At 31.6% G+C, this 23446-nt stretch overlaps 1 protein-coding gene and 1 long non-coding RNA gene across 2 annotated transcripts in view; one reads left to right on the top strand and one right to left on the bottom strand.

Moving 5' to 3' along the window:
- Window positions 1–1685: 1685 nt before the first annotated feature.
- On the bottom strand, window positions 1686–5475 carry LOC146999137 (uncharacterized). Its single transcript, XR_015041372.1, has 2 exons — window positions 5280–5475; window positions 1686–3605 (listed from the first exon to the last, which is right to left on the bottom strand). It is a non-coding gene; the product is annotated as an uncharacterized LOC146999137 (long non-coding RNA).
- A 9011-nt stretch (window positions 5476–14486) lies between these two features.
- Cnx99A (Calnexin 99A) overlaps window positions 14487–23446 on the top strand; it is a 125392-nt gene continuing 116432 nt past the window's right edge. The window contains exon 1 of the mRNA XM_085817466.1: window positions 14487–14642. The gene's annotated coding sequence lies outside the window, so the exon portion shown is untranslated. The remainder of the gene's footprint in view (window positions 14643–23446) is intronic.

Genomic DNA, 23446 nt, shown 5'->3' with positions numbered 1-23446 from the left:
ATGAGTTGGTACCTTCAGAAAGTTTTCAGCATGTTGAAATTGCATTGCACAATGAATTATCTTTAAATTTTGAAACTCGATAATAAAAACCCAAAGTGGGCAACAATGAATCTCTGGCAAAGGTGAAACCCCCTTCATGGATAATAAAGAATATATTATGAAAAAATTACTTTCATAATATATTCTTGGGGACCCACAAGCCATGGTTTATATTTAAACCTGTAACTAAATGCACAACCCTAAATGATTTTAATTTATAATAATAATCCTAAATAATTTTATTAGTCCTGGTTTCAAATGCATACTGACAACTTTTATCATTATTGTTCTTCCCTCTGAATTTCTTGTTTCCATCATTTATGATTAAAAACTCTTGACTACCAGAAATAACTTAATATGCTTGATATATATATATATATATATTTTAGTGTTGGGTATGCCAGTCATGATTTACAATAGTAAGTCACTATAAATTAACATTCCACTTAATTTATCTTAAACTTAGCAATAAGATTTACTGCACCGAAATTCAGTTTCTTCCAAAAAGTCAAATGTTTCCCTTTCGTCCCCTTCCGTGGGACAAGATAGAAAATTTCCATGTGACAATACACATTTAATAGCATAAGAACTTCATGCTTATTTATTATAGTATAAATTAAAACTGACATATTCTGTCAAAGATATTTAAATGTATTTCCTAAAAACAATTATTTCACTCTATACTGTTTATGTCTTCTTGGGGGTGGGCAAAACAAATATTGGACAGTTCAATTTTCCTCCACCATTCCTGTGAGTGTATTCTTCGATTAAGCAGGGTTTTGCTCCAATTCCTGATTAGCATAATATGTAAAGAATAAACAGCTTATGATTTATGCCTCCATATCCTCTTGTATTATTTAAAGAACATACATTTTTCTTTTAATTCTAGATTTTAAAACATTAAAGTAAGGGAAAGATTGTTTGCTGAATTTAGATTTATATCATCATTACGCATTCACTATAATAACTTACTGCATACTTACCTCAGTGGGTTTGCCATTAAAAGAAATACATTTAAGTAAAATCATGAGTGTATAATAAATTGTTTTTCAGCCAAAAAAAAAAGAGAAGGGGGAAAATAAATACAGTTTGATTCACTTACTTTTTAGTACGCGACTCAACATTGTTATTGTAAACTAGACATTAGCCATACTTTAATAGTTGTCATCTCTGTATTTTTAGAACTTCGAAATTAGAATGTCAATTTTATCTGCCATTGTTATGGAGCTGTAGGATATAGAATGTTATTTCTTCAATGATAAAAAGAAATGAAATTTTTAATACCACATCTCATTCATATAACTTATTAACATAATTGAAAAACAATTTAATTCATTTCGTGTTATATCTGAAAATTAAAATTTGTAATACATTGACTAAAGATTCTTACAGGTCTTATTCCCATTTTCCTCCAAGAAAAAGATAATTGCTGTGTAAAATGCATAAATATTTTCACGAGACTTATAGTAGTGGTATTAGAATTATTATAATGTTTATGTCATATAATGGATTTGTGAATTTCTTATAAATAATTTTTATAATCACAAAATTTTATAAAATTAAGAAAGTAGTAAATTTTACAATTAAAATATGAATCCCACACTGCAGAAATACATACAAGAATGAAAACACTGTAATATTTGAAATGCATGATTTGTTTTTTTAATAAATTAATAATTATATTTTGATTTTCTATGACAGCAGACTGATTTGCAACTGATTGCTTATACAAGTCACATATTTCACACAGTACATTAATATATTCTTCTGCATTTTAATTATTTCCTTTTCTGCAGCTGTAATATCATCTCTCTTCCTTTTTTCTCTTCGGTCTCCTGCTTCGAATAGTTGAGCTTCTATCGGAGGGAAAATTTTAAAATATTCATTCAAATTCAAATATTCTTAATTTTTATATTTCATAATGTAAAACACTTTTTATAATTAATTAAACAATGAAACTTCTCTAAAAACGAACAATTCATAATATTGATTTCTTTAACTTTTAATTTTTTCCCTTTATAATTTTTAAGACTGTTTATAGATCAAGAGGATTTAATGATTATTATTTTAAATTCTTAAAATCTTGTTGTTAATAAAAGACATACTCTGTATATAATGTTCGCAATAAAGAATTGAAATAACTTTTTTGTATGAGAAATATTAATTTACATCTGTTATAATTAATTTATACCAGCAGTTCTCAGTCGGTGGTATGCAAAGAAACAAAATATTTTTAACTATGAAATTCAAAAATCTCATAAAGAAAAGAATAGTTAATAGGAATTTCCTTTGATCGAAATTGACTTGAAGATTTGGAAAATGACACACTAGTTAACTTTTGGCTGAACCGAAAAAAAGAATTTAAAGGCATTTCAAATAAAGCTATCAAATTTGTATTGTCTTTTCGCACAACCTGTTTGTGTGAAAAATGATTTTTTCCATGTTAAATTTGAAATATAAATACTCATCAAAATAAAAAGTGGATCCTAATTTACCATTAAATGAAATAAGAGCAGACATAAAGAAATTAAATATTAAAGTATTATAACTGAAATTTTGATAATCAAGTGAATAATTAATTTAATTAAATTTAATTTTGATAATTAAGTAATCATCAGTTTTTAATCTAATAGTTCTTTATGTGTACATATTTAATACAAAGAGTGTGCAAATGGCAATATATATTATATATATATATGTTTTTAATATTTCTATTGAGGAATTGAAAAATAATCATTGTAAAATTAGTGGTTGGTTGTCTTAATGTTTTTCAGTTTTTGCTTAGATGGTACACTACAGTCAAAAGGTTGAAAACTGCTGATTTATACCATTAAAGTTTTTCTGTTGGGAGGAAACGAAGAATGCAGAAAACATTAGATTTTATGTAATAGATACAAACTTGTCATTCCTAAATGCCATTGCAGATTTCCTCGTGATAAAGGTGTGGAATTTTCTAATGTAAAAAAGAAAAAAGCATAAAATAAGCACAATTTACTCAACAATCTTGACTGAAATATACATGCTTTCAGAGATAGCATAAAGCAAGAAAAGTTTACTCAACAATCTTGATTGAAATATACATGCTTTCAGAAATAATATACAAAGCATACTGCATAATCAAAGTTATGAGTTTATATACTATGAGATACTATACATGTTTATAATATACCACGTTCCTGTACACCTAACACCTCGTCCACAATTTTCTATACAATTCATTAAAGATAGTTCCTGAAACATAACTGACTTAAGAGAAACATGCATACTTCTAATTTATGCACAACAATTTGACAAACATTAATTTCAGGTAAAGAGCTACATGTATTATATCAAAGAAAGAATGAATAAGTGTAATTTGCCTTTATCCTACAAATACTTAAAAACATTTACATTAAAAAAATGAATTATACATAATGGTAGCAAATTTTTAATGAAAAACAAAACAAGAGTTGAAAACTTAATGTAGTTTTTGTCAATATTTTACTCTCTTAAAATTTATATAAATGTATAGAAACTTGAAATTCATACCGCATTTGGCTGGAAAACTTGTGGTATTGTACTGCACTCTAGGGAAAGGGAAAAAGTATACAATGAAGCAATCATAAGAATAAAAGATATTTGCATATTATTGAAACCAGCTTAATAAAAGTTACCAAATTTTCAAAAATGTGTCAAACTCTGACAACGATTATGTATCAAAATTTTTCAGGTAACATGCTCATGACAATTTTTCATTCAAGCAATGTCACCATTTTCATATGTGTTTCTTATGTTGTATTTCAAGTTCCAATGGATTTTAGATACGAATAGTTGTTTTAGATTAATTTCAGATTTAAAATACTGCTTGTGGAGCTTACCATCAAAAGACGAAGCTGTGTTAAAAGTTCTGCAGGAATAGAACATTTTAGTACAAAAATTTCTAATGGAAACAACTATGAGATGAATTTGGTACATAGACAAGGCATGCAGTATCAAGTTTATGTAATTCTCTGTTTTTTTTTTTTTTTTTTTTTTGAAGTGAAAACAGATCACTTGGCACAAGTGCTCAAAATTTAGACAAAAAATTTGTGGAAAATATATTTTTTTTAAACTATCACATAATTTTTATTTAATAATTCAAATTAGTATTTTAAAATTTGTTAAATGTTTTTTCCTTTGATATGTTGATAACATTTTGCCAACTTAGATAAATATTGATAGTTTGGTTATGCTAAAAGCAAGCTGCAAAAACAACGTACTTCTCCTGATAAGTATTTTTCTCTTTTCATTTATAAAGACCACCAAACTGATCCAGGTGTTTGTGTTAATACGTTAAGTACCAAAAAATATTGAAGAATGCACAATGAAAGATGGCAACCAGTATGGTAAAAGATATAATTAATATATGCAATGAAAGAAATCTTATTAAAAGACGACTTTCATTATCAGCAGAGAAGTATGACACAGTTACAGTAAAGAAATTAAGCTTTTGTTTCTGCAATTGTAGCTTTTAATAGCCAAAAATTGTTTTTTGAAATTTTATGAAATAAATAAATCTGAACATAACTGATATCAAATGAGAATGGGTCCAAACTTTCACTTAAGAAGCAGAAAGTGTACTGTAAATGCACAATATAATGAGCAGAACACAAAGCATAATTTATAAATTAATTAACCTTTACTCTAGATGTATATATTACATTAATATCACATTAGAATTATCAGGGTTTCATATAATTCTTTATTTATTGTATTACATTGAAATACCTTTAATTTCATTTTTATATTTTCCCAACGATGTACAATATAAATCTAAAAATTGCTCTTAACTGTTTCATCACATAATGAATGTCTAAGGGAAGGAATGCCTGCGTGGAAGACTAAGGAAAACTTAGTATTCATGTTATACATTGAAAAAATGAAGAAAACACTCATGCAGCCAGCTTTTTCACCTGGATTTAAAGAGAGACTGGGATAGCGGTGTTCAGCAGGCTTATCTGCTTGTAGATAGATGGGCTTATTAATTACTATATAATTCAAGAACTAGTTAATTTTCATATGGTAAACATGCCTACTGTCACTGAAGAATCATGCATCTGCATTAAACAATAAAAATATAACACAAATTTGAATTTTAAATTAAACTTACTATTAGAAGAATTAAAACCAAATGCTGTAATTTGAAAATGGGAAAAAAATGTGGTTTATATTTGAAAAAGCAAGGATTTTTGTCTGAAAAGTAAAATATATTTTACACACACCTGTTGCTGTAGATTACTTTGGAGGGAATTTTCTATGGGATAAAGTAAATAAAGTTGTACACATTAAAAGAAATATATTTCTTTCGTTTTCAAGGACTGGTACAATTCGTTACACCACACTACAACGCAGTAAACACTTGACCATAAGCTCAGAGAAATCATGGGAACTGATGTTTTTTGTTTACATCGACACGCAGTCTCATTGGATATTGATGTAGTTTATCGGATAAGCTCTCCTGGCACGAGAGCAAACCAGCTCCCTATTGCAATTTTGACGTCATCAGTTACCAGAGCGGTAAAGCGTTGCACTAGAATTCGACTTTAGCAGCCGATAGCAGGAACGCCTCTTGCGAGCTAACATTTGCAATTTATCAGAGCGTTGCACTTGAATTCGCCCCTATAGCTTCGTATTTAAAGAAAACTTAAATTATATTTTAACTGAGTTGAAATGGTAGGTTTATAATGTTCTGTGCGAGATTTTTTAAATTATAAATCTACTTTTGTGTGTTGTGTGGTAGTGTTAGCATTTAATGCAACGAATTATCTCTCACAAATGTATTATTAAGATACCAAACGATCCTTAGCAAACGATTAAAAATATTGAATGCATGAATTAAATATTATAACCGTAACTTCTAAAAATACAGAAAAGCATTCTTTTGCTTAAAGAATGTTTTGGTTATTAATGAGTGTGTCTAAATCGGTGCTTACTGCAGAATGGACGAGCATCTGAATCTGGATTTTTTTAATCAGTTGGAGCGAAGAGGCAAAAAGAGCGCTATTGAGTGGTGTCTGGAGAAAAGTTTGATTGCAATATCGTATTAAGTGCCCAATTTGTGGAACAAATATGAAACTAGTAGAGAGACCGTTTTTAGACGTATAGACGATTTTGAGTGGTGCACAATGCTGAGTTTATGCAATTCTGGGATGTTTTTTAAGTGAAAATAGATCGATGTGCACATGGGCAAAGCCAATGTGGTGCGCCATCCCGAGTTTGTGCAATTCTGGGATGTTTTTTTAAGTGAAAATAGACCGATGTGCACATGGGCAAAGCCAATGTGGTGCGAAATGCCGAGTTTGTGCAATTCTGGGATTTTTTAAGTGAAAATAGATCGATGTGTACATGGGCAAAGCCAATCTGTGCGCAGTGCCAAGTTTGTGCAATTCTGGGATGTTTTTTGAAGTGAAAATAGATCGATGTGAACATGGGCAGAGCCAATGTGGTGCGCAATGCCGAGGTTGTGCAATTCTGGGATGTTTTTTGAAGTGAAAATAGATGGATGTTCACATGGGCAAAGCCAATGTGTTGCGCAATGCCGAGGTTGTGCAATTCTGGGATGTTTTTTGAAGTGAAAATAGATCGATGTGCACATGGGCAAAGCCAATGTGGTGCGCAATGCCGAGGTTGTGCAATTCTGGGATGTTTTTTGAAGTGAAAATAGATGGATGTTCACATGGGCAAAGCCAATGTGTTGCGCAATGCCGAGGTTGTGCAATTCTGGGATGTTTTTTGAAGTGAAAATAGATCGATGGGCGCATGGGCAAGCCAATGTGGTGCGCAATACCGAGTTTGTGCTATTCTGGGATGTTTTTTTTTAAGTGAAAATAGATCGATGTGCACATGGGGAAAGCCAATGTGGTGCGCAATGCCGAGTTTGTGCAACTCTTGGATGTTTTTTTAAGTGAAAATAGATCGATGTGCACATGGTCAAAGTCAATGTGTTGCGCAATACTGAGTTTGAGCAATTCTCTGATTTTTCTTTAAGTGAAAATAGATGAATGGGCACATGGACACCGAGTATGTGGAATTCTTTGATGTTTTCGAGCGAATACTGATCGTTGTGTAGAAGAGAAAACGAGGTTGTGTGTGATGTCGAGCAGTAATGTAACTTTATTTATGTGCAATGTTTAACATATCGTTAGTGTATTTTAAATTTGTATTGTTGTTTTAATTGTGAATTATATTTAAGACGTCATTTTTCATTTAAATTGTATTTTTAATTTTTTTTTTTGGCTTTGATATGTTTATAACGCTTTCCGACTTACGACATATATCGATAGCCCGACGATCTACTCAACAGTAGCAAAATTGTTAACTTTAACTCTTGAAGTAACGTTTACCTCATATTTTAATACGTAGTGTTTGCTATCGTAATTGCCCTTGATAATATGAGTTCATTGATAATACTGTGTCTCACAAAAGTGATGGGACACTTGTCAGGGTTGCCACTCAAACAGGAGAATGAAATTCCCTAACTTTTCCAGGTTTTCCAGGTGTGTTTCAAGAAAATTCCAGTCTATCCGCGTAATGTACGTTGGCTGTGCTAAGAGGTAAATTAATTATGGTATTACTTGTATTGTGTAGCAAATTCACTTAATTATTCAATAAAACCCAGAGGACATTTATTCTTAATTATTCTTGGTATACTTTGTTTGATAATTTTGTTTAGTTTTCCACTTAAGAAACTTAATAAAATTTAAGATATATACATTGGATAACAAATGTATGTTTTATTTAATTATTACTCATGATCATCACCAGTTCAACACGAGGCTAATCCGGTCCTTATAAATGCAGCTTGGTCCTTGCAGCTAAACGAAAGAAAGAAATCTATTTTAATAAATTGAGGTATTTTATATTTATTTTGCAGCATACATAAGGAAAAAATATGTGCATTAAATTTCGTGATGGTATGTCATCATACTACTATAATTAATTTTAGGATTATGCCAGAGAAAATTTCCTGAAATTTGGAAATATTATTTACTAATAATAAATAAATTTAGAGGGAAGAAGCAACATTAAATTATATGAATAACATAAAAATAATTACTTAAAAATTGAATTAGAATAATCAACGATATTTTAGCGAATATAGTTATATTACATGGCTAGCCTAGATGACTGATTACTATTTTTCTATTTTACTGCAAAATGGCAAGGTATTTATTAAAAAGAAGAAAAAAAAAAAAAAAAAAGGTTTAAAAAGATTTTGCGGTAAAATTCTAGTATACGGTAAGGCTTTGGCACGATTTTGAAAATTGTCGCCAAGACCAAAATGACCCGTTTACTGCGCATCATGATGTCGCAAAATCCCATTATTACTCTAAACAAAGAACGTCTATGTAAAGAAAAAAAGGTTCCATACAAGTAAAATGCTATTACGCCGTTAGAATGCGGAGGGAAAATTTGTCAAGGGATTTGGCGACGGAACCTGGCGGCCAGAATTTCTCTCTTCACGATGTGTACAGGAAATTGAGAAACACGTGTTAAGAAGAAACGCTCTTTGACAAAAAGAAAACTACGAAAATCCGTTTTTAAAATTATTGCGAAAAATCCACGCAATAATTTTAAAAACGGATTTTCGTAGTTTTTTTCCCCTGAAAATAACTAATCCATGAATTAATTTACTTGCGCCAAAAAATATTTTCTTTTCCTTTAGAGTTTAACCACTTGCGCTAAGACTAAACTTCACGGTTGCGGTGCCGTGCGCTACAATATAACAAGCGGTAAAGTGTCTCATTTACGCCGCTCCGCATCTGCGAGTGCAATCCAGAGCTGTAACTCGAGAAATAAACAATCTCGTTGTTAGGCGACGTGTGCACCACGTTATTTTCATTTTTGCGATAAATGCTTATCGACGTGGTGTTCACGTCGCTCACGGTTTGAGACAAAAGCATCTCGACGTGCGTGGCACGTCTTTTTAGCGCAAGTCGTTCAAGAAATTTTAAACGATATTCATTTTATGAACTCTTGATAACGTGACCTTCGAACTTCGACACCGGTTTCCATCTTCGGCGACAGATACATCAGACATGCACAGCTGTTTCCCTCTATGATGGAACGGAGCCACGTCTGTTGCAGAAAAGTTTTCCTTCTTTACAATACATATTCTTTGATTCTAACCTCCATGGTACCGTATACTAGGATTAAACCCATTTTGTTTTATACGAGAACAGGTACTTTCTTTAGTTCATGCACTGCACATGCGATTCTCGAGAATACTGGAAACCAAAAGTTGCGGGAAAGTTGCTTTGCCTTTCTAAAAGACAATCAAATTGGAGCTGCGAAAATTGGCTCTATGCCAGCTACCCGAATGACACTCACGTGATACATAATTCGCCAAAAAAGTTATCTCTTCCGACGTCTGCGCAAAAACCGCTTTTTTTGGCGGCATCGTTGTATGAACTTTCCTGACTTTTCCAGATTTTGACAAAAATACTTAAATTCCCTGACTTTTCCCTGAATATTTTGGTCAATTTTCGAATTCCCTGACTTTTCCCGGTTCTCCCGGTTTTCCAGGTAGCGTGGCAACCCTGACTTGTGCTTTACAAAAGAAAACTGTAGTAAAATTAATTAAAAGAACATATAAAAATTTGTTGTGGGTGTGTTTCATACTTAAATTTAGTAACAATTATTACATAACATACATTTTCTCAAAACATTAAAATATTAATTTAATAAAAACACAGTTGTTTAGAACAGAGCAAAAAATGGCTCACATAAGTGATGGGACACTTAATTTTCCATCAAATATTTATCCAAAAATTTTACTTTTTAAAAGGTTTTAATATTTAGTTGGATTTCCTTTTACTTTTAAAACATGATTTAATCTTCTTGGGATGGATTCGACTAATTTTTTTTTGTGATTTCTGGAGTGATTTTACCCCGTTTTTCTTGAAGCATCGATTTTAGTTGTTGTTTTGAAGAAATGGTGTGTTTGCGAATTCTTGATTTCAATTCTTGCCAAATATTCTCTATGGGATTTAAGTCTGGAGATTGTGGTGGTGTTTTTATTATTTCAGGACAGTTATACAGCAGCCAGAGTCTAACGTTCAAAGCAGTGTGCTTGGGGTCATTGTCTTGGTAGAATTTAAAATCGTCATGAAGATGAAGGTTCAATTTTCGGGCTGAAGATTTCAAATTTTGATTTAAAATGTCAATATACTTGTACTAATCCATTATACTGTCGATAAAAACAAGAGTACCAACTCCAGCGGACGGCATACACCCCATACCATAATTCCTCCTCAACCATGTTTTACTGTTGGCACCAAGTTCTGTTTGCAAAATTCTTCCCTGGGTTTTCTTCATACCAAGATTCTACCGTCAGAACCAAATATATTAAATTTACTCTCATCAGCAAACATAACTTCATTCTAGTAATCAGAATTCTTATTTATGTTGGATTTTGCGAAAGCCAGTCTGAGTTTTCTATTCTTTTCACTTAAGAAGAATTTTTTCCTGGCTGCTCTACCGTGATATCCAGCAGATCGAATTACTCTTCTAATGATCTCAGGATTAACAATTACTCCATATAATGCTTGTAAATCAGCAGCAACTTTAAGAGCACTCATTCTTGGATTTTTTTTAATATTTTGAACAATAATTCGCTTTATTCCATTGGATAGCTTTGATGGTCGGCCAGGTCTTCTTTTATCCTGAATCATATGATTCTTTTTATACCGTTTAATGATATTGAAAACTGTTGAATGACTCATGTTAACTGTTTCAGCAGTTTCTCTGATAGATTTTTCACGTTTAATATGCAAATTAATAACTAATTTTCGAATTCCAGGCAAAGTTTCTTTTCGTTTAGCATTCATGGCTGCACAGAGCTAAAAAACACAAAAATTCCAAAACAAACTGGAGAGAAAGACTGCAGACGATTTTATAAATTATTGCTAATTGCTTTTGAGTAAAAATAAAAACCCCAAAAATATTTTTCTTGTAGTACGTAGTAGTATCTAATGGTGTCCCATCACTTATGTGAGCCATTTTTTGCTCCGTTCTAAACAATTGTATATTTATTAAATTAGTATTTTCATATTTTGAGAAAATGTATGTTATGTAATAATTGTTACTAAATTTAAGTATGAAACACACGCACAAAAAATTTTTACATGTTTCTTTAATTTATTTTATTACAGTTTCCTTTTGTAAAGCACAAGTGTCCCATCACTTTTTTGAGACACTGTATGTGTGTGCGTGCGCATGTGAAGCATTGCTTAGTGTTCAAAGTTTGTAGTATTTATTTTATTATATTATTTTCTTTCATTCTGAGAAATTAGATTTTTTTATTTATTAATGCGTAGAATTCTAGCATGCCTACACAGAATATGGCGTGATTTAGGAATTTTAGAAACTGATATGAAAGCTGTGTAATGATGTTCATATGCAATAAAAAATATTCTTCTTTTTTTATTAATGTAAAGTTTAAAATTTTTAGAAATAATGAAAATTGTCTAATTATTGGTATGTAAGGAATTATGTCGTTACGTAGCAAGAAGGTAATTTGTAAAAATGATAAAATTGAAACGTTCCACAATATAAATTTAAATTAAAAAAAAATATTTTATTTGTATAAATAAAAAAAAATAATAATAATAATAATAATAATTTAATAAAAATCTTTGAAAAATATTGAAGCTCTACAAGTATTAGAGACTGCGACGTTGTTTATCGTTTTAATAATTGGTAGAATTCGCTCACTGTATCATGGTAATTTTAAATATAAACAATTTATTATACTTATTATCAGTAACGCCTAAGGTTAAATGTTATAAACGTAAATTAAAAGTAAAGAATTGATATTAATTTACAATAATAAACAATTTATTATTGTTATTTTTAAGAGAACATAGAAAGTACACGTAGTGTAAATGCGAGACTGCATTGTGACGTCATAAGCTTAGTCCCACCCATTTATGGACGTCACGCAGCTCCTCCTACTGAACTTTGTTGATGCAGCCTATTCTGCGCTTTTACCTAATTTTTTTCTAGTTGTTTCATAGATGGCATCAAAAGCTTGTTCCTAATCGAAATTTTAACCGGGTTATTGCATCTATACGGATCGACATCACTGTCTGAAATTGGCATTTTATTAACTATACATAACCTTGAGCTTGTGATATCTGATTTCCAGATATTTTTAACACTGGAATGAAAGGTTCTGTTCCAGTGAGAAAGAGATATTTCTCTGTTATCGGGATTGGATTTAGAAATCCATGCATGTGCATATGCATATTAAACATATGCATATTAATTTAATTTTAGTGAAAATGATATATTTAGTGTTTTCCTTTTTAACATCTAAAGAAAGAGTACATATTTTTAATTTAAAATTCTAATTTTTAAACTAATACATGATATATTATTATGTATTAGTTTAAAAATAACCCATATCCTTAAAGGAGCCAAGTTGGCGCAACCATGGGTGTTCTCCGAAGAATATCCGAAAATAGCCTGACGTCAGGTCTAATGTAGTCATAAATTTAGTAGAATGAATTCTTCTATTTCATCAGCTATCGGGAAGGGATACGTGGGGTATTTCGTTACAGTATTTAACTCGCGATAATCAACCGCGAACCTGCATGAGTTCGGGTTGCGGGTGGTAAACCATTTTACTTCCTGCAAAGGACCACAGGACTCGCATAGAGACTGGTGCTTGGTATAATTATTTTGCTATGAAGCATTTATTTATGTGCTTTTCCATGATATCTTCCTTTACGCGGTCATACGTGTAAGGCTTAGACCGGACTGGAGGTGCATTGCCAGTATCAATGCCCCATCCGCTTGCTTACCAGTCATTCGACTTTTTTCTTTCGTCTTCTTCGAGATGATTGAATTCAGTAAAGGAAAATTCAGTACCCTCATGATAATTGGAAAATTCATTATTGGATGCATGTTTTGATCATCTTGTATTACTTCTGATATTCTGTTCCTGAGTATATGGCTATATTTTCTTTTGGTCTGTCTAATTGGGATTTTGTCTCTTAAGAATTCTTAGTCAACATGGGAAAATTCTCGTCTGTCATTCGAATTTATCTTTCTGTCTGCTTGTCCTGTTTTCGGAGTTTTGGAAGGTTCTTGATGTTTTCGGAATACACTCCATAATTTCTCAAATAATCTGCAATAAAGACAAGAAGGAGTTTTTCTTTCTTTAGAAGGCATTCAGCACATTTGTGGCTTAAACTACATTTCACACATTTTGCATCACTGAGGCACAGATGCTGTGTGCTTCCAAATCTCTGTCATTTATAGCACTAGATTGGCCCATTTTCTTCGGTCTGAATTCATCTAGCTTACTTTAATGACTAGAATGTTATTTGCATGGCTTTTCCTGCTTCATTCTTTCAAGAATATGTATCGGCAGTTTTTCAGTAGTAACTTCATTTTTTTTCGAAAATTATTTTACCCGTATCATGGGGAGGAGTTTGGCTTCTTCAGACATTGTCTTGGGAATTCTTTTCATAACTTTTACTTAGTTGTCGTTTTACTCTGATATGAATGAAAAGGAATGTTTCTTTTCTGCAGAATTCGTTCCATTAGTGATCGGGCAGTGGGGTTTTATCGTGTAGATGAAAAAGGAAATTTTCTTCCTTCTGCTTCAACTTGATCTGTTCCAGTAATTATTTGTTTAGCTCGCACCAGCCAGCGTATTCTTTTATTCTCTATCAACAAATCACTTAAGAGTGAAAATTTGTTCCGCTGTGAAATTTCAGTCATCTCCGCAGAGGCAAATCTGGCCACTTTCTTTGGGGATTTCCAGCTTGTTTTATTTTACTTTCAGTCTTCATTTTCTTTATCGATTTGTTCTGAGACTCCGAGCCACTAATATTATTTTCTTTATCCTCTCTTTTTCTAAAATCTCAGCCCTGTTTATGTCGAATGCATTGGCTATCTTTATGAATTTTCCTAGCTCCAAGACTTATGCTAGCTAAGTACGCAGACGTTAGCTTTAATACTATATTGTACACATTCTAGCGTAAATTTAAATAATGGATCATTAACTGCTACACCAATAACTCTTCTATATTCTTCTTTCGAGTGCTTTAATCTCTGGTATATTTCTAGGAATTAGTGAATCATTGCTTTGACTTTTTTTTTTTTTTTTTTATCTTGTCCAGTTTTCTCTGAAGAATTCATTCGCTTTTAATTTCTTCTTTATTTTTGTATCTGTTTCTGTGTTTTGATTTTTTATCTTCAATTTTTAAACTTCCTGAGACTTTTGATATAACAGACTTGTCATCAGAATCTTCTTACATTTCTTCATTATCATTTCACTCTCTGAATAGAGCCATCGATCAAAAGCGTTCAGAATTTATCCACAGAAAGTTAAAACCAAATAATTCTCACAAATTGAGAATTTTATTTTTAACGGAAATATTTGTCATTTCCTTTTTTATATCTTTCTCAGCGTGCATTCGAGATTGAAAATATCACGAGGGCAACAGCCAACCGTTTGTTGCCAAGTTATATTTCAGAAGTGTTGGGAGTAGATGGTACTGATGGTGTATCCTTAATCCTATTACGAAATCCGCCGAGGAAAGGGAGATTTATCTCGATTATTAATTTGCTTAGTAAGTATGTACTTAAATTTACAAAATTTTTGTTAAAGCTCATGGGTAATCACAGAGTGAATTTCTCTTAAGAGCATATTTTATGACGATTAGTAATAAGTGAGGAAGGAAATAGCATTTACAGTTTAATTAGGAAACTCTCGAATTTTAAAATATAAACATGTACAAGTTTTTCATTGTTTCATTAGCATGAAGACTAAACTTATGGTTTAAAAATCTTTTTACATAATACATATAACTTTACCGGCATGTCAAAATTGCCGGCTGAGGAACTGATATCGTGCCTTTCGTGAGACAAGACTTAAAAATTTCATTTCGATAATTGTTCTTTTGGATGGCTATTTTCTGCACGATTGAAATGTTACTTTTGTTTCGTTAATTTTTTAATGGAAATAAAATAAATGAAATAAATAGAGCTCCGAATCATTGAAATATTAAAAAGGCTATAGTAACGATAATAAATGTTCCCATCCTCTGCGTCAGCCTGAGCTATTTAATTATGTAAATACAGGAATAATATTTCGTCCATATTCTCTTGCGAAATTTTAATTTGTGGTATCCAGAATTATATCTTGAACTTTCTTTTCATCTTCAGCGTAATATTGCTAATTTATAATACTTATTAATTAAATTAGAATTCTAAAGAGTGAGTGACTTTTATTGCTAAATGGAGCTTTTAATATAAATGTGTGTACTTTTAAAATTAAATTTTTAAATGTATATTCAGTCTAAAGGATCAGTGTTTTTAGTATTATAGGTATAAAATGTAGTGTAAATGTTTAATAATGTTTTTATATGCTTTATTTAAAATTTTTGATTTAAATTGTTTCTAAACAGTTTGATTAATCCAAATTCTTAATGTAATTTAATAAGATGCAGTACAGGATATTAGCATTAAATTTAATTTAATTAGCTGCAGTACAAAATAATAGCTAATACTGCATTCTAGTAATTGAAATTTAAGGTTTGATAATTTTTTTTATAAATTGTGAAATATATGTATGCAAAATTTTATTTTGAAGTCTATCTAATTTTTTTAAGCTTTACAATATAAAAAATATTTTGCAATATTTGTACTCTGGCAGACAGGTCTGTAACTACATTCTTTACCAGAAAAATCTCTTTAAAATTTTGAAATTAAAGATGTAGTTTTTGCTTTGTGTTTTGGTAGACTTCTTCATGATTTGCTAGAATTAAGTTTTACATCTGAGGCCTTCATATACTCAAGTTTATAGCTATATTATGTATTATTTAAATGTTAGCTGGTATTTTCTGTTACTGGGATCAGATCCAGAAATGTATGTATTTATGTACATGCATATGTACATAAACACATATACACTCGCATAAATACATACATTTCTAAATCTTGTTCCAATAGCAGAAAAGTACCATTCATTTTAAAATTGGTTGATCTTTACAATATGGTAACTGGTAGTTTGGCGACATTTTGGAGGTGATAAAGGTTACTACCTGGGACTTTGGTAATAATGTGAGCAGTACTCAGTTCCGATTACGCATTATTTTGCGTGAGGGAAATGAGAGATCATGGGATATGTCATGTGATATTAATGGACGAATTACGGTTCTTTAATCGGAAAAGGGGGGAAATCGAGAAAAAATGTGGAAATTTTGTATTTAGCTTTATTCTGTGTTATTATTCGTGTATTTATTCGTGTTGTGTGAAACAGTGTTGTTTAATTTTTTGATCCCATGGCCTTAACTAAAGTGAATTCGAAATGGGTATTTAGGCATTGTGATAAAGAGAAGTTTGCTTTTTATTTAGCGGAGGAAGTATGGAGGAAAAATTCGCAGAAAAAATATTTCAATAATTTTATTGAATGAATTAGAAAAGTGTATCCGCCACGTAATCAAGATTCTGAAGAAGATTAGGTAAGTTAGTATTTTTAATTATTTGAGGATATTATTTTTATGCATTGTTCTAAATGTAAGGTGGAAAGGAATTTGGTATTATTGGGAAAATTGTTATTAGCAATGATTTAGTTTAAAGTAATTAGGATTGTAAGGTAATTTTTATTAATTTAATGTATGTGCTCATTTATATTTTAAGTAGTGTTTTTGAATTTAATTATATTTTAATGAAATGATAGTTATTTTGTGAATTTTATGTTTGTAGGAATTTGGTATACGTTAAAGTTGAAATAAACGTGCATGGAAATAATTTAAATATTTGATACTAAGTATTTGTAATGCTTGCGGTATGAATTCGTTGGTGACGTGTATAATGTAATAGATGATTTAGAAATAAAAGTTTTTGGATATTTTATTTATTTTATATGTGGAAATGTTCATATTTGGAAAGGGTAAATACTTTTTCCCGATCAGGTAATTTCATATATGTTCTTTTTACCGGGTTTAAAGATTGAGAAAATTGTCATGTATTTTCGTGAAATTTTTCTAATTTATGAGAAAAAAGCAGTGTACATGGATATAGTGAAGAGTGTGCGCAATGCCATTTTTGTGCAATTCTGGGATTTTTTTTGAGTAAAAATAAGTTGGCGTGTACATGGTTTATGTGTATGTGTTATTTTGAAAAACGCGTAAGGAGTATGGTATTGTGCACTTTTTCCCAATTTTGCAGTGAATATTTGTCATGATTAAGCAGTTTTGTTTGATAAAATTTCTAGCATAAGTGTAATTCGGCTAGTAGATTGTTGGAAGAAGTGTTCAGTAGATAAAAAGAAAAGAAACATGTCTTTACTTCGTGAAGACAAAATGGCGGCGTGGAACAAAAAATAGAGGGTTGCTGTAGGAGAGTTGGTTGCCAAATTTTCGCCAAAAAATCGCCAAGTTACCATAATGTAAAGATCAACCTTAAAATTTTTTGAAGTTGCATTTAATAAGAAAAGTACCTAAAATAGTTTTTTTAATTTCAATCTTGTGTACTGAATTATACTAATTAGAAACTAGTTATGAATAACTGATTTGAAAACTGCATGTTTTAAAATTATTTTGTTTTATTTGGAAAGAATAAAGCTAGACAATGGAAACCTTTTAGCTCTAGTGTAGAATTGGGGGATGGGAGCCCTTCGATTAGCGACAATTTTTTAAAAAAATTTTGGTGATGAAACCTCACTTCTGGTTTTAACTTTATTTTAGTTTCCGGATTTTATTTAAATAATACAAATACATTGATGTGTACGTGGACAAATTTAAGGCAGTGAGTAATGCCTAGTTTGTGCAAATCTAGGATGTTTTTGTGTAGCAGCTATCTTGAAATTGTGCCTTCCTGGTGCCGATCTTGGCGTCAAAAAAGAATGGCCAAGAAACAAGGGACACCCAATTGTAAATTTTTACCAACCTTTTTTTTCTTTTTCTTTTTTTTTTCTTTCTTTTCTTTTTTTTTTTTTTTTTTAAGGTGAAAGAAAAAGAATTGTTAAAATCAAGTGAAAATTTGAATGTATAAGTACTCTTCTGTTATCAGGACCGTATTCAGAAATGTATATATGAGTGTACACATAGAACACATATATCCATGCATTTCTGACTTCGATCCCTGATAACAGAAGAGTACCAAAATGTGCTCTAAAATAACAACATTAACTAAAAAAGTGAAGAGAGAATCTTAAAAAAAAAAAAAAATATTGCTAAGTAATACAATACCTTTTTGTACCTTTTATTTAATTTTTCTTCATTTCTTGGGGGGGAGGGAATTACATCATAGAAATTTAAAATAAATGTTTGAGGATATTCATAGAATTTAAAAAGAAAAAAAAGTTCTGTTGTATGCATATATGCATAATCTGTGACAAAGTAGGTTTTGTGATTTATCTCCCATAGAACATTTTTTAGCAACTGAAGGTATGTTGCAGAAAAATAAAAACTCTGGTTAATCTTTACTGTACAATATCCCTTGGTTTTTGTCTGAAAAAATCACCAAGTGGTATTGGTTGTTCGTGAAATCTGGCAGCCCGCTGTGTGAAATGGGTTTTTCGGTAACCCTACTATTTGTAATGTTGAGGAAAATTTTAGTTTTTATCATTAAAAGGGGTTATTTCTGCGAATATCGCCAAACGTGTTGCAATAAATTTAGATTTTGGCTTTTTTTCTGCAATAGTAACTGTTTCGTATGGACCTGGGTTTTTGGTTTGTAACATTCTTTCCAATTTCTGTATTTGGTTGCATGTGCATGGTATGGTTTTGTATTTTGAACTTGCTAACATTTGAAAAGGATTTGCATCTTTAAACTAAAAGATGGAAAATAATGAGATATTGGTGAAAGAATAAAATGGTTACAATTGAACCTTCAGTCAAAAGATGGCACTGGCCATTGCACTGCATTTCTGATATCAGAATTATGAGTTGCTGCTACGTTTGGCAGGATCCTCGGTGAGGTCAAAATGGAATTTTTTGCCGAAGAGATTTGAAGAATGACTAGGGTAACTGTAGCAACACCACAGTAGGATTTAAATAACACAGTGCCTTAAGCTATGAACATCTGGAATAATGGAGAGTAAAAAAATACTTCTGTAGGGGGTCTATAGACGTTTTTCAAAGCAGAAAGAAAATGCAGTGATTATGTTAAAGAAAATACTACCATCTACTTCTGCAGTGTTAAGCACTGCAATGAATTAATATTTTCTGTTCATTCTTTGTCTTCTGTAGATTTAATGAATTTCAATTGCAGTATCTAAAGACTATATGCTTTTCGATAGTATTAGAAACTCTAGAAAAAAAAATTATTAATAATCGAATCTAGCTTTTTATCCCCCCAGAAAGTAAGTATTATATTGGTTGTATTTTAATTCTTGTCTTATTAAGGAAAGACATTATAAAATTTTTACCACATGAAGGAAAGTGGTAGGAGCAGTAAAATAACTACATAAATTAGATGCATACATACTTTACAACTGCACATACATTCTGACCAAATAACAATTCTAAACCAAATAAATGTGTAACTCATGTTATGTATATTAATGTTAATAGATTGGAAGACACTTTATTCATTTCTAAAATAAACATTTGTATCTTAATTAAAATATTCGTTGTCACTAGTCTGAGGTATATCTGAAAGCATAGAAGCTGTATAGAATACATTTAAAAAATAAAAATAAATATCTAAGTGAACACATTGATAGAGTGAAGATATTTTCCTCTCAATATGTGTAATGAGAACCAGGAAAGGAGTCTTGAAGAAGTGAGGTCGTTCTTTGCTACCTTCAGAAGCAATATGAAAAACTATTGAAACATGATCATGGAATATGCAGAATTTTGAAGATATAGTATGTAACAGCAGACTTCTTCAATACTTAACTGCATTTTTTATGTAATAACATACTGTTAAATTCACGTATATTGAAAGAATAGGCAGACATTTGTCAGCATACTGCCTTAAAACATGAAAGAACTAGATAATTAAGTACACATTAAAATAGGATATTACTTCAGAACTTTTAACCGAGAGACAAAATAAGATACCTTCTGAAGAGTTTTGGCACTTCGTACGTTTCAGTTTCATGAAATTTTAGGGAATGTATTTTAGACATTATTTTAGTGCAAATAAATTATCATTTTATTGGTTTGACAAACGTGAAAGATCATTTGTATTTTTTGGAACCTCATTATATAATCCATGCTAAGGAAATTGAATTAATACAAAAATGGGATAATTTAGTAGATATTTATTCTGGAATTTTGTTGCCAGAATTTACGTTACAATTTATGACCATTCAAGAATTTTGGAACTTAATGTTAAAAAGGTCTTTACTGGAAGGCAACATCTTTTAAAATGTATACAGTTTTCTTACTTTTTTAAGCTTCCTGTAACTGTTGCTCAGTTGAAAAATCATTTTAAAACCTGAAAACCACTAAAGATTACAGAAGAAATAGGACTGGATAAACACAGTTCAACTATCATATTCTTGTATGTTTTTAAACTAGAAAGTAGACAAAAATTTGGGGTAAAAGTATATGTACGGGTGCCCCTTGGCGAAAAATTGCGATTTTTGGCGGTACATGGATGCCAAGTTTGTGCAATTCCTTGACTAGGCACTGTGCACTCCCTTGACGTTTTCTATGTACACATTGACCTATTTTCACTTAAAAAAAATATCTTAGAATTGTACAAACTTGGCATTGCACGCTCCCTTGGCTTTGTCCATGTACACATCGATGTATTTTCACTTAAAAAGTGAAAGGAGCACCCAATTCTAGGTAAAAGTATATTTACAGAACATTCAATTACTCAGGTTACAATAAAGGAAACAACTTGGTGATAAATGAAATGCCAACTTGGTGATAAATGAAACAACAACTTTGCGATAATACAAAGGGTACTTATCAGTCTACTGTAACTAAATTTAGGAGCTACTCTTATACACGCATTCGATTGGAAACAAATTTCTCTCCAAACATTTTTGGCAAGAAACTCCATGGCACCATGTTATTATCTAAATGTTTTGTCTACATTTCGAACTTTAAGCCTAAAATATCTCTAAAAGTGTGGTTTTCTCGCATGTAAAAAACCAGGTTTTTAACTCGCAATTTACGCCGAAAATCCGAAACAAATAATTTAGATAACAAAAACGTGCAGTTTCTAACCAAAAATATTTGACAAGAATCTGTGTACATAGCCATCTGTTTTAACTTAAAAAGATATCAGAGAATTGCACAATCTGTGCAGCATAGGAATCTATGAATTATGCACACCTCACGAAAATAAACTAACATTAAACTAACAATAAATTTCAAACAATACCATGTACACAGTGTTGAGTTTTAACTTAAAAAAAAAATCATCAGTGAATTACACAATCTAGGCATCACGCACAGCCTCAGCATTGCTCACAAATCAGCAAAATAAACTAAAATACATTACAAACAACTCAGAAAACAACAATAATGACAGAAATTCATAGCAAAAAAACAATGAACATAACATTCTAAATACTTACTCTCAACAATTTACCGGCAAACGCACACAATTACATCAGAAACTCCATTTTTCGTACAGGTTCTCATTTCAGTTCCCTATTTTGAACACGCCAAACTCCACTTCAGAAGGCCTGACTCCTACAGAAATTCCAAAGATACCCTTTGATCTGCATAAACACACCAGTGAACAAAAGACTTGTTAAAAATTCCAACATCGTACAAAATTTCCTTGCACACAATCCATAATACGCGACTGAAATTTTGCCACCATGTCTTTCATTGCAACATAGGATATTTCAAAACGCCCACCAAACAACCAACCAGCAAATAAAACCACTCCAGCAAAATAAAGTTTCAATGTCAAAAGGGTTGCCATACAAACAACATCATGCCAGAAACCATCGCAGAACACACAATCGTGACAAAAACCAGCACAGAACACATATTGCCACATATGGCGATGCCATACATCTGAGGGCATATAGAGTAGTACCAAAACTTGAATGTGGCTTATAATTTAAATGATTAGAAACAGGTGCATACAAGATGTGGAACCACACCAGAGTGTATTTAGTACTTGAGTATAAAAGGCATTGTTGTTTGAAAAAAAATTTTTTTTGGGGCATATGATTTAGCTATGGTGTTTTAAATTGCAATTCTCTGATGAAAACAGGAACCAAGCTGCAGCATGTTATTTTGATGTGAATAATCTATCATGCAATGATGGAAAAAGCAAAAGAATGAACTTCTAGGTACAAGTGGCAAAAGGATGGCATTTCATGGAAAAGCAGCTAAGTATCCACAATTAGAAGATAATGTTTTACCATATGTGAAGAAGAGAAGTTCTTATGCTGGAACTTTTGATATGATATTGCTACGAAATGTACAGGCGTGGTTAGATAGCTTCCCCACCAGCAAAAGCAGGTTTAGGGTTGCCATAAAATGGCAAAAGAAGGCATGGTTGCCACATTTGGTGAGAAATCATACATTTGGTGACAAAATTGGCGATATGCCATAGACGGATGGAGAACCTTCTGGAACGAATTCTTACTGGTTTAGCCCAGAATGCTCTCAAACACAGGCCAAAAGCTATATCAACCATGCCGGTATGTGGAGAGTTAGTGTCGAGTCAGCTAAGAGTCCATACGGAGTCCAGTGCCAAGTTGGTCATTGAATGCATCGAGAGAGTCTCTTAGTGTATCGCGAGTTAGTACATCGTCGAGTTTAATCTTTGAGTGTGTTGAACTCTGGGAACTGATGAGTTGTGAGTTGTACTCTAGTGTATCGTCGAGTGCATCGCGAGTTGTAGTGTGGAGAGTCTTGAGAGTACGTGGAGTTCCGAGAACGACCAAGCAGAGTCGGGAGCTGTACTCTGGTGCTTTGCCGTAAAGCTGTCTCTAGTGTTATAGCCTGATAGTGTGAAGACTGTGTCACTGATTGATTCAGCATGTTTTAATTGTTCTTCGACGACTGTAAATGTGATTTTGGAGCTGTCTTGAATAATACTGGCCAATAAATTTGTTTTGATACTTCATCAAGTGTCATTTTTATTCACTCCAAATTCACGAACCCGTACGTAAAGAAAAACGTGTAACAGTATGCTTCCAAGTTTGTGAAAAGCTGGTTGAGTGGAGATAAGCCATGACTTTAGAGCAAGTGTAAGATAGTGTGGATATTTTATGCATAGAAATGGTTTGTCACTACATTGTAGGAAACAGTTATAAAACATCTTCTGGCAGACTTTGGGTAATGAAATTTTGAGGATACATTTTTCATATTTTCATATGTAGCAAGCTAATGGGTATACATTGTTTGAAATCTGTAATGCAGATCAAATACCCATTTACTACAATATGCTCCTGACTAGTAAAGATGCACCAAGAGGCTCATATGTAGTAAGAATCAAG

Source organism: Stegodyphus dumicola, chromosome 1, assembly GCF_044657685.1.
Source record: "Stegodyphus dumicola isolate Sdum_Otavi_A_Nest chromosome 1, ASM4465768v1".
NCBI lineage: Eukaryota > Metazoa > Arthropoda > Arachnida > Araneae > Eresidae > Stegodyphus > Stegodyphus dumicola.
The sequence above is the reverse complement of the archived record's forward strand: the minus strand, read 5'-3'. Positions and strand labels throughout refer to the sequence as shown.